Source organism: Pieris rapae, chromosome 22 (genome assembly GCF_905147795.1).
Source record: "Pieris rapae chromosome 22, ilPieRapa1.1, whole genome shotgun sequence".
Lineage (NCBI taxonomy): Eukaryota > Metazoa > Arthropoda > Insecta > Lepidoptera > Pieridae > Pieris > Pieris rapae.
Window position 1 is genome coordinate 2,550,522 of NC_059530.1, and position 13,227 is coordinate 2,563,748.

The window sequence follows — 13,227 nt, forward strand, 5'->3', positions numbered from 1 at the left end:
AATGTTTAAAGTTGTTCTGGAGATTGATGAATTTATTGGAATAGGAGAAACGAAATTTATGAGAGATATTACCTACAAATTATTCCGATTACAAATATTATTTTATTTGTTTATAACGTTTTCTATTGTATTAATCTTAACAATTTCATACAGCGGTTACAAAACTCAAGTTTTAGTCCTTGGGCTGCTGATGATAGCTATTCTTAACGGTTTAATAATGTATGTACTTTCTTTGGTTATTTTTTACTTATTTTTGAGTATACGTGTTCGTTTTTTGAATGTTTCATTATTAAAATCATATAATATGGATCACTACAATATTTTTATTCGAAAAACATTATTTTTCGATGGTATAATTTGGAAAGAACATTTTGTTGACTTCGTTCAATCAGAAACCGAACATATTGAGCACGCTTATCGTCTTGTGCTTAAACTTCTGCGACGCATGGAAGCAAGTTTTCAGTTCTTAGTAAGTATATTACCCGTACTAGACTGTCTAAAGTTAGTAATTCTTTTTTGGGAAAAGGGATACTCTTCTTTAATAAAATCCCAGAGGCTCTTATATCTCTGCCTTTAATTAAATTTAAGAAATGTTTTAAAGAAAAGCTGTGTAAAAAGGCTTACTATAAAGTTAGTGATTATCTAGTTGATAAAAGGGCCTGGGGCTAGTACTGGGCAGGTTACTTCTATTAATTTGCTATATTTGTTTTAAATATTGTAGAATTGTTTGATGATTCGCTTTTTTTAAAAAGAGTACCGAGAGTTTTTTACGCCGGCTTTTCTCTCGGCCAACACCCTATGTCTTCTTTGCCGATGAGTAGGGATGCGAACAGGCTCGAATTTAATGACGTGGAATAAGTGAAACCATGATGATCTTCCAAAATAAACGTATTTTATTTTATATTTTTTATTTATTTACAAGATACAAATTGACTTATTCTTTACGGTTCAGATTACAAGTTTTACGTTTTTTCCAGTTTTTATCCGGAGATTGTCTTGTGATGACTGGGCTATTTATGGGAATTCAATTTATAATCAATAATCTTAAATATGAAGAGGTACGTATTTGGGGCGGATTTTTGATTATGATCAAGATAAGTCTTGTAAATCTAACCCAAGACTATATACGTATTATCTAAAAATTTGTACATATAAAATATTATGAAATATTTATTATTATATAGTAAAAAGTAAATATTATTATTTAGTAAAAATATAACATTTTTACAATTTTATATTTTTGGTACAAACATTTAAAGAAGTAGAAAGAAGAAATTATTATTTAATTCACAAATACGTGAAATTGTATTAATTCTAACTGAGAGAGATGAATAAAAAGATTTAATGGCAACATTTTGACCGCATAAATACTTATAAATAAAGTCACAATTCGATTTTCTAGCCAGAAAACAAATTACGCCTCGTCATGATAACGTTGTGGATTCCATTAAGTTGGATGTTGAAAATCTTCACTGGTTTCATAGCAGATATTTTTCTAAACGAAATCACATCGGCCAAACTAATATGTATGGATATGATGCTGGACGCGAACTTAGATGGTATGAAAAAGAATAGAAAAATCTCCGGCCTAGAGCGAGTGGAGTTATATGCAAAATATTTAATAAATAGACATTTTTTGCGTTGCCATTGTCAAAACAATATTTAAATATGGATCGTAAGTGACTCAATTTGTTAAACAAAAAAATCTATGGCAACGCGACAACCTTTTCGAGTTGGTTTCTAATTTGTGTATCTGTATTGTGCTGGTTTTTTTTAATATACACGTAAGTAAACAGGCTTTCGTGTCTGACACATTGACAACATATCGGATCAAAGGCACGGCCATTTCCTCACGACGTTTTCTTTTTCTTGTCAAGTGTTAAATGCGCACAGAAAGTCAATTTATGCATAACCAAGGGGTGTGTTTAAACCCCAGGGGTGAAAGTCGACTGATGAAACTACGCCATAAAAGTGTCTTTATCTTATGTATTTATCTTAGTATTTTTGTTATAATTTTATATCAACTAACAAAATTGTACAAGCTAAAATGAACCTTACTCTTTGGTTTTACAGAAAAATATCGTCAAATTGCGGAAAGTATTTTCGAGTTGCTAGAAGTACATGATGCACAGTTGTCCGTATATGGAATGTATAATTACAACTCGATGACAGTAATTAAATCGTCTACGGCTATGGTAGTGTTCATAATCATACAGTTACAGTATTCATTTCCTCCAAAAGTTGATGCGAAACATAATAATTAGAATGTTTTTCTTGTGATCCAAAGTTTTATCAATAATTGCAATAGGTGGCAAGCAGTATTCCGTAGGCTAGTTTTCCTTAACCTATAAAAAAGGTGACCACACCTAACGAGATTTTAAAAATGTTTTGTTTTTGAATTAAATCTTCGCATACGTCAACAATAACATATTATTTTTTAATAGAATGTATGTATAGCTAAATTTCACAATTATTTTTAAGAAACAATCTGTTACATTGCACTGATAAGCGATATAATTATTAATTTTTTTGCGGTTTTATTTTGTTATTTTTGTTTGAAAACGGGAAGCAAATCCCCATAAAAACCGCCTTGGTATAATATCCGGTATTTCACAATATAAACCTGGTTTCTACTCGAGACAACGTAATAAAAATATCTCTAAAGTTTGACATATTGCTCAAGAAGAGACTAAAACATAAGAATTGGACTACGAAATTATTAGTAACTAACATTTAATTTTATACGAATAAAATAATTAGACTTATTAACATCAGGTGAGCCTCCTGCCCGTTTGCTCCCGGTTCTATAAAAAAAAAGACTGCCGTAAGGTAACCTAATCAAGCTTTAAATATAATAAAGTACTTAGTATAAAATGCAAGGATTCTCTTTCCTGCTTACCTAATTCCTAAACCTAAATCCTAATTCCTTGCTGGGGTTCCTATGGTCTAAGAGCCCGTGGGAGTTCGTCCTTCACCGATCTGATAACCAGATGAGACGTATTTTTAATTAAATATTTTTTATGAACAAATATGCCTATAATTGCTTGCCTATCGAAAAGTGGTACTGGCTATTTTTAATTAAATTAACTTTTATCGATTTTTTTTCATCACCTTCATCCTTTTGATAACCAAATGAAATTTATTTGACTGATAGTTTTTGATAGTCACCTATTTTGACTTCACCTAGTTTGAATTGTAATATGGGACTGACTAAAGGTTGAAAGATATTGCTAATGACAGTTGAATAGGAGAATGCAAACTTGCTAAAATAAAGGTTGACATAGGGTGGTTTCTAAGGTTTTAAATATATAACAGTACGATAGGAGTCACGCGCTAATGCTAAGCTAAAAGCTTAATGCTTACAGTATGACTATAATAAAAATCTAAAACTCTATAAAGATATCATCAAACCAAATTTTCTCAAATCGTTCAGCGCAAATGTATAACCAAGCGGATTTGCCAACGATTTTTCTAAAGGAGCTCGATTTTAACGTTTCCCTGCGATTTCCCTATGAACAAATGAATTGCGAACCTGGTAATTTATTTGTACTGGTGTTGAGTGGTTACTATCTGCACTGTGCCTTGACACAGAACAGTACGTTATATCAGGGTTCCTGGGTTTGATTACAAGCAAAATATTGTATCGGGTAGTCTTTTATTGCTTACAAGAAACCCCAAATAGCTTTTAAATGATTTATAACTCCAGTGACACTTATACAAGAAATTAACGTTATCAAACATAATGTTACTAATAAAGGTTTATATTATAAATAAAGCCATATTTTTCAAACTACGCCTATTATCGTAATATTCCTTGAATTAGTAAATTTTTTCATTTAGAAAATGATAAAACTTACTAATTCAAATGGAATATCTATTTAGTATACCCTTGAGTAAATACTCAGTAATTGTGTAGTATTGACTTTTAAAATATAATTAGACAGTATCAGTACTAGCTTAGTGGCTAAACTTTTTTCCATGCAATTTGTGTGGAATGGGAAATCAAAAAATCTTCTTGTATCATATCGTACATACTTTAATTTTTTTTAATTTTATTTATCACAATATTGATAATTATCGCAAAATTTATCAATTCTTTGAAGTTATGTCCGATTTTAATAATTCAATTTAGTAGTTTGTAGTAGTTTTTGATTTTAAATGTAACTAATACTTACGGACATTTTGGATTATGTTCATATCTTCTATAAAACTATACTTTTCTCTATTGGTTATAAGGATTATTTGCAGTTGGGTTATCATATTATATGTATATCCTTAACTTTTTTTGAATATCCTTCATCAAGATAGTTTAGAATTGAAATAACTTTCTAAATCGGTCCAGTAGTTCTGAAGCCTATTCAATGCAAACAATCGAATGTTTACTTTATTAAATTACACATGTGTTATACCTATTTTGTTACAATAAAAATAAATAGAAAGGTATTTATTTGTTTGTTTTTTATATCTAGTTATCGTCATCTAAGCACAATATATATATCAATTCAATTCGTCAATCAAAAATTTCAAACACAAATAATAATATAGCTAACTAGAACCATGTTTAAATAAATAGAAATTGATCTATTGTTATCTAACCATCGATATATTAATATCAGTAATTGATACTTAATGGTTATTTTATTAATCTTATGGGACATTATAAATTCATAAATTACATCCCTTGAACTCTTGATGTGTATGTCATTTTAACGACACACAACACTTTGAATCATGAGTTTACGGAATAAACTTTACATGGCGCGCGTTGTAAGAAGCGTAATGAGAATTAACAAAAACAAAGAATTAGTAGATGAATATTTCGATAAATTAAATGGAAAAGTATGTCGTTTATTTTGGTACTTGGGTTTTTTCAGATTCGAAAATTCACTCCTGTCAACATTGAGAACCATAACCAACATAATCCTACTAAATGTGTGTTGCCTTTATTTTATTTATAAAACAGTGACTGAAAACTTTTTCACAACCAGCGAATTAATTATGGTAATCGTGTTAACATTATTTGGCAACTCTATGTTTCTGAACGTAAATTTTATAAATCGGAATTCTTATTTCAAATTGTTCAAAGCGTTTCTGGCGATCGATGAATTTATTGGAATACGAGAAACTAAATTTATGAGAGACATTACCTACAAGTTATTTCGATTACAAATATTATTTTATTTCTTTATAACGTTTTCTACTACATTAACGATAACAATTTCGTACAGCGTTTACAATACTGAGATTTTGGTTTTTGGGCTTGGATTGATCGCTTATCTTTATGTTGCAATAATTTATGTACATTGTTTGGTGATTTCGTTCTTATTTTTGAGTATGCGGATTCGTTTTTTGAATATTTCATTATTAAAATCATATAATTTGGGTCAATACAATATTTTTATTCGAAAAGCATTATTTTTCGATGGTATAATTTGGAAAGAACATTTTGTTGACTATGTTGGATTGGAAACCGAACATTTGGAGCATGCTTATCGTCTTATGCTTAAACTTCTTCGACAAAACGAAAGAACTTTCCAGTTCTTGGTAAGTTTATTATTAAGATACTAGTTGGTCAAATTCTTTACGGTTTAGATTATAATAACTTTTTTTTTTCAGTTATTATCCGGAGCTTCTCTCGTGATGACTGGCCTATTTTTGGGAATTCAATTTGTAATCAATTACCTAAAATACGGAGAGGTACGTAAATATTTTGGGGTAGACGCATTTTTGAGTATAATCTTGATTTCTTACGCTGTGAATCAAACTCAAGATCAATCTAATACTTTATGTATATATGTAATAATTTGTAAAAAAATACTATATATACATGTTGAAACAAATGTGTAAGTCTCGACTTATAAATGATTGGTTAAAACAAGACACACAGTAACTGTAATTAAAAATACATATTTATATCACGGCAATCAATTACAGTGATTATTATTTCATTCATAAATACGCGAAATTGTTATAATTCTAACTTAGAGAGACTAATAAAAAGATTTAATGGCAACAATGGTAAAAAATAGCGTACCAATTCTTAAAAGGCCGGCAACGCACTCGCGAGCCCTCTGGCATTGTGTCCATGGGCGGTGGTATCACTTAACATCAGGTAAGCCTGCTGCCGGTTTGCCCCCAGTTCTATAAAAAAAAAGAAAAAAAAATTAATAGATGTAACCACAAAATGTTTATAATTCCAACTTCGAGAGTTTTTCAGCAATCCAAGTCGACGAATGACAATAAAAAAGGTTTTAATGTTTTGACCAAATAAAAACTTTGTTTTTAAAGTCACAATTCGATTTTTCTAGCCAACAAACAAATTACGCCTCGCCATGATTACGTTGTGGATTCCATTAAGCTGGATGTTGAAAATTTACACTGGTTTAATAGCCGATATTTTTTTAAACGAAATCACATCGGCCAAACTAATATGTATGGATATGATGCTGGACATGAACATAGATGGTATGTTTTGTCAAAAGTATAAATTAAAAAAAAATTACTGTTTTCAGTTGTTTTGTGTATGTGTTATAACTTTGCGGCGGCATACGAGTAACTACTATTTCTTATTATTTTCTTTGTCGATACGAAAATATTTATGTATAAGGAAATATTATTTTGTTAAAAAATGTCTAAATATAGATACTAAGTTAAGCAATTGGTTAAACAAAAAAACCTTTTAGGGTTGCGTCTCTTTTTTGTGTATCTGTATTGTGCTGTTTTTTTTTCTAATATTCAAGTAAGTGAACAGACTTCTGTGCCTGACACACGCCGACGACATTTCGAGTTAAAGTCGCGCTGGTTTTCTCAAGATATATCAAGATGTATAATTATATACATATTAATTTTATACCCTCTGGCATTGAGGGTGTCCATGGGCGGCGGTATCACTTAACATCAGGTGAGCTTCCTGCCCGTTTGCCCCCTGTTCTATAAAAAAAAAAAAAAAAGATGTATGTCAATGTACGAACAAGTGTTAAAGGCACAGAAATCAATTTGTGCACAGACAGGATTTGAACCTCAGGGGTCAAATTTGAACGCTGAAGCTACGCCAAAAATTGCCTGTTAAACTTTAAGGTGTTTTTTGTAAATTATATTTAAGTACGAATTACATACTAATAAAATGATGAAACATGAATAATATTTTTAGATCTTACCGACAGAATAATAAAAAAAATTTAAGTTATTAATTTAAAGAAAAAAATCATGAGTGTGATAAAACACGAATAAAATTACATTTTCTAGAAATGATTCCTAGCTAGATCGATTTATCGCCCCCGAAACCCCCCGTATACTAAATTTCATTAAAATCGTTAGAGCCGATTCCGAGATTACAATTACATATTATATTTATTTACAAGAATTGCTCGTTTAAAGATAAAGAAGTCCTTCCGTTATTTTTAGTATTTTTATTTTAAATTTAAGCAATGAAATTCTACAAGCTAAAATGAACCTTGCTCTTTGGTTTTACAGAAAAATATCGTCAAATTGCGGAAAGTATTTTCGAGTTGCTAGAAGTACATGATCCACAGTTGTCCGTATATGGAATGTATAATTACAACTCGATGACAGTAATCAAATCGTCTACGGCCATGGTAGTGTTCATAATCATACAATTTCAATATTCATTTCCTCCAAAAGTTGATGCGAAACATAATCTGTAGAATGTTTTTCATGTTCAAAAGTTGTATCTTTGTGTGACGTTTTTATTGGATATGCACTCTTATTGATTAAGGATTTGCTGATTGTTAATAAATAAATCAAATAATTTTGTCTGTCTAAAACATGAAATTTCATCTCTGATAGATGTTTTTCATAAAAAAAAAGGTTAACTATGAAAAAGAACACGCTTATGTCTTAGTAAGAGTGATTGAATGTTTTAATGATGCATATTAATAAGTTTTATATATGTATGTACTTAATTATTAATCAGTATATTTAATGTAGTGTACTTAATGAATTGTTGTTATCTATCCATTAAACATTGATACTTCAAATACAAATTGAATGATATCGTAATAAATTGAAATGTGTTTTATTGAATCGTAAAATTCTAATCATATACTTGAAATGGAAAAAAGTATATTTAAGAGAATAAGAGCCATGATCGTTGGATCACCTTCTCTGTGATCATCATAATCGGTTCAGCGCATTCGCTGTTTGTATGGTTTTAGCAATACATGGAAAATATGGCGGTTGGTGGATCTTCCATAATCAAGATTTTGTTTTACCTTTTCTCACGAGACCGATAGAAATATAACTTAGTGGTGCTTTGAAAATCGGTTTATAGTGCAGATTGCATTTTAAGACGAGTAGGTACAACAACAACAAAATATCTTTATTCATCTAGGTAAACAAGTACACTTATGAACGTCAAAAAAATTAAATTAATTGTAAATTTACATTTACTACCAGTTCAACTGGCAAGAAACTTTCCGCCACTCTTTTCAAATTTCAATCGCCAAGTATTTAATACAAATTGTTTGAGCTGGAGCAAATCAATCCCAAGCATTAGAATCATTTAAGTATTCGTCACTTTTATACAAAACTTTAATAAATAATTTACTTTTAACGAGGGCAAAGCCCTCGTTAAAAGTAAATTAGGTAGGCTTCTGTCTGACACACGTCATTGATATTTGGGTTCGTAGATATAAGTTGAAAATGCGCTCAAAGACAGCAAATTCCCTTGGTGCACAACAGTCATTAGAAAGAATTGAAACTGGACTCCTTGGAACTTAAAAATTAATAGGAAAGACAAGCTCTTAAAATAGCCCAGCCAATAGACAAATAATAATAATTTGTGTTACTACGTTTGTTGTACATAATACATTGAGATCAGTATTCTATTGTTTAAATATGTTAACGCCTTACAGTGAATATAAAGAAAAAACTACCTACTCAATACGCCATACGGCAATCACTAATCAAGACAATATTTACCTACTAGAACATTCTATAACATTCCATCAGGACTGTATCGTATGGAGAGTTAAAACTACTTGAAAGACGGGACTAGTCAAGCAAAATATGTCGCTAAGCGTGAATAGTCAAACCAAAACCAAAATATTTCATATTTTATTTTATTTATTCCTCCCTGAAGTTTTTTAAAGAGTAAAATATAGTTTTATTTAGTACTTAGTTCAGAAAAGTACCATAATCTTGGTATGTATAATAATAATAAATAACCTATAGCTACAGTAATACCCCGGAATCATGCGATAGGTGGGACTGAGCGCTATCCGCGTATGTTGAATTCGTGAAGGGTACAATTTTGCATAATATAAAGACATCCAAAGTATGTTTAATCAGGACTGGAGTCTAAATAAAACAATAATTTAGGAAATAATTAGTATCTAATTCTACATTATATGACAAACTATATTAATAGAGTGTATAAACGCTATCCGAAGTTACTTTGATGTAGAAGGTTTCATAAATTGTAACAAAGTCGTTTTCTTCTCCCGTATATCTCCTCGTAGTAATTTTTTTATTCCATGTTTATGAGTCTATGCTTTCCAAAATTGTTAACCCTTTTTCCATCGAACTGAGGGCTTTTGACAAGTTTCCAACTGTTATATTTTGATCTTCTAATTGAACTGGATCCAAAGAATCATGTTTATCAATTTCTTCCTCTTGTCCACGCATTGATATGAGCTCATCAATTGTGAGCTCCCCCTACTACTACTGGCTACTTTAGCTGGTTCCAGGTGTTAGGTGGACCACTAATTGAACATAATGACTACATATCTTCAATATTTAATTAATTTAGTATAATATAGTAACTTTATATGATGTCAATCGTATATGTTCTGTACTTGACCCATTCCTGGCGCCAAAGCTGGATACGCCCTTGTATTAGGGTGTAATGATATTAGATAGTTAATCATAAAAACTCTAATACACATGTTTCAGATTCGATAGATATTCTAATTGCCAGCCACAAAATAACATTGTTAAAATGCCATTAATTATTAAACAGCTGTCAAAATATAGAACAAATATTTATTTTTCTTTAAATTTCGTTACACTAAGGAACAAATTTGTTTTTTATTATATATTTTGAGTACATTTGAACTGCCAACTTGACTGTGAATGGCCTTCGAGAATTACTAAGACAACCAGAAATAATTAGTCTTTTGTCCACAATTTTAACGAGACTGTATAATCTGTCGATTTGTTATGTTATTTATTCTGTATATAAGTCGGGTATAGAAACACTTCGGCATATACTCGAATTAGCTTTCGAAGATAACAAGTGAAGAAAACATGTTGAAACAAATGTTTTTTGTTCTGCTTATTTCAATGGTCATCATTGGATCGGTAAGTTATATTTGCATGACCGCAAAATCTTGTAACTGACAGACTTTTTTTTATGGAGCTGCGAACCCACCCCTGACTTTTGCTTATCAGGGACCTTATTTTGCTTTATTTATTTGTTCATTAATTCATTTATTTACAATTTTGTTATTTTTTTTTTACATCAAGTTTCTTACATAGCAGTTTTATACATTTATATTTACTTAACATTTTACATTTCCTAGTTTTCTTTATTTAAATTCTATATTTTCTTAGTTTATTTATATTCATATTGGTTTACATACTGGTAATTTGTACACATAATAACTTTACATTTATTTTACAGTTTAGACAGACTTATATTTCGTATATAACAATCACAGACTGATCGATAGTTCTGACCGCTGTACGCTATTTATTTATTTTTTTTTTTACCAAAAAATCACTTTCTATGTACATTAGCGAGAGCGCTGTAAGTTTTTACTCCTTTGAATGCTGAAAAAGACCAACTACAGATGATAACACTCATTATCAAAAAAAAATATCTCCACATTCGCGAAACTTGCATGAAATATTAAAACTTTTTATTAACTATCGATTTTTCATCTAATTTCAATACTAAGCCAACTGCTTATAGATCCAGTTAATAGTTCATTAAGTGTTTTGTCTCGGTCAAGTTGAAATATGCAGGGGATGATGCATAGCATCTAACGAAGACGCGATTTCAACGCGCCCGCGCCCTGCTAGATCGTCGCGTCCTAGGCTGCAGCCTAATTAGACTAAGGGTTAATCAGGCCCTGATAACAATCGAAATCCCTTTATTTTTCGAACTGCCGAGCCGTTGACACGAGTGGAGTTATTTTCTGAGATACGTCAAATTTTTTTTAATAGAAAATGGGGCAAACCTTCAGGAGGCTCACCTGATGTTAAGTAATACCGCCGCCCATGGACACTCACGATGCTAGAGGACTCGCGATAGCGTTGCCGGCCTTTTAAGAATTTGTACGCTGTTTTCTTGGTGAGGCCCTAAGACCCTAAGTCGAATTGGTTCGGAAATACTTCTAAATTAATAAAAGCCATCCTCTTGAAGGCATCACTACTAACTGGCGTCTATGGGTTGCAGAAGCTGCTATTCCGTAGGCTCGCTTGCCGTATATTCTAAACTTTTTATAAAATCATTCGTTATAAGGAGTCTCTATTACGTAAATAATAACGATATAATTTGGTTGGTATAGCACAAACCCATACATTAAGTCACTCCTTATAACGCTATTAATTTGTTAATTTTGGTGTTTTTCCTTTTTCCTCAGAGGCTTAGGCCTGTACCGCCATTAATGATGATAATTGAGAATTGTATTTTAAGTTACGCAGTCAACTTTATGTATAAATTATATATTTTTTGTTTCAGTTCGCAATTCCTGCTGGTAAGTTTTCTAAAGATAGCTTAATTAAATTCAAAAAAAAAATTTAAATTAAAAAAAATGTAAATATCAAGAATTGTAATCTGGATTTTTGCCATGAATTATATATTTTAAGTAAATTGTAGGTAGTTTAATGTAAAAGTATCATACAATTTACGAGTTTTGACACGAAAAAATTGCATTTAGGCAGAATTTGGGTGTAATTTTAATTTTACGTCAAACGTGCTTCAAAATCTGTAGCGATAGCGATATTATATTTTATTGATTATTAAATTATCTAAAGTCAAAATATTTATGAAATTCTTAAATGTTTTTTCTTACATTTTTAAATGTTTCGTAAAACGAAGCTCTAAACATTTGTTCAATCAACAACAAGGCCGACGATCTATAGACCATTGTTATCAATGTATGTATTGGTAATTGTATGCCTGTTTAACAGGCAGGTTTTAAATATTCTTAACCTTCATTTATTATTAATAATAATAATAATTAGCCTTTATTCTTCCACATCCTATTTACAAAATTTTAATAGATATGAATACAATTTTAACTAAGATGCGGCCCCTGTCTGGGAGAAGGCCTCCTCCAACTTTTTCCACCCTAATTTATTTTGTGCCATCGTCATCCAATATCTTCCAGCTACCCTCTCGATCCCGTCAGCCCATGGCCCTAGCGGTCTTCCTTTGTTTCTGGTTCCTTTTGGACCAGTCCATTCGGTTACTGCTTTAGACCATCTGTCATCTGTATAACGCGTGGCCTGTCCATATCCAGTTTTAGGGCATATTGCTTAGCGTCAATAATTTTGATTTTTCTGCGAATATATTCAATTTTGTGTTTGTCGCGTAATTGAATTCCGAGAATACTCCTTTCTATTGCATGTTGGCAAGAACGTTTTTTAGTTTTTGTTTTGTTTTTTGAAAATCCAATCATCACAAAGAAGTTTGTGCTCCATATGCAAGGCACGGCAGCAAGCAGGAACCCACCACCTTTTCTTTAGCTTAAGTGAGAGCTTACTTTTGAGGACTTCTTTTAAACTCCAAAACTTCTCCAAAACATGTCGGTTTCCACACGATGTTTTCCTTCACCGTTCGAGCAAATAATGAAGCGAGGTAATGCCACAATATATTAATAAATTTAGAATATTCTAGTGCCTCAATAGAACCAAATTTGTTGTTTGTTAAATAATTTATGATACTTGCATTAGTCTTCCATATCTATTTACATATACAGGTACTGTGACTGGTTAGTAACCAGATATAAAGTGTATGCCTGGGTATATTTTGCTTTGATTAAATTGAAAATATCTGTGCAATAATCCGGATACCGGATACTGGATATTCAGCCAACCATGTGGCCGAATAGCCGAATATCCGGCGGGACTTAGCCATTTCATATATTGCACACACGCCCACTTCAATCACTCAGGTTTAACTCAAGAGAAACTACTGACGGTTAAAAAAAATAAGTTTACCCGAACATCAGTTAGTGTAAGATATTAGCACTAGGTGGA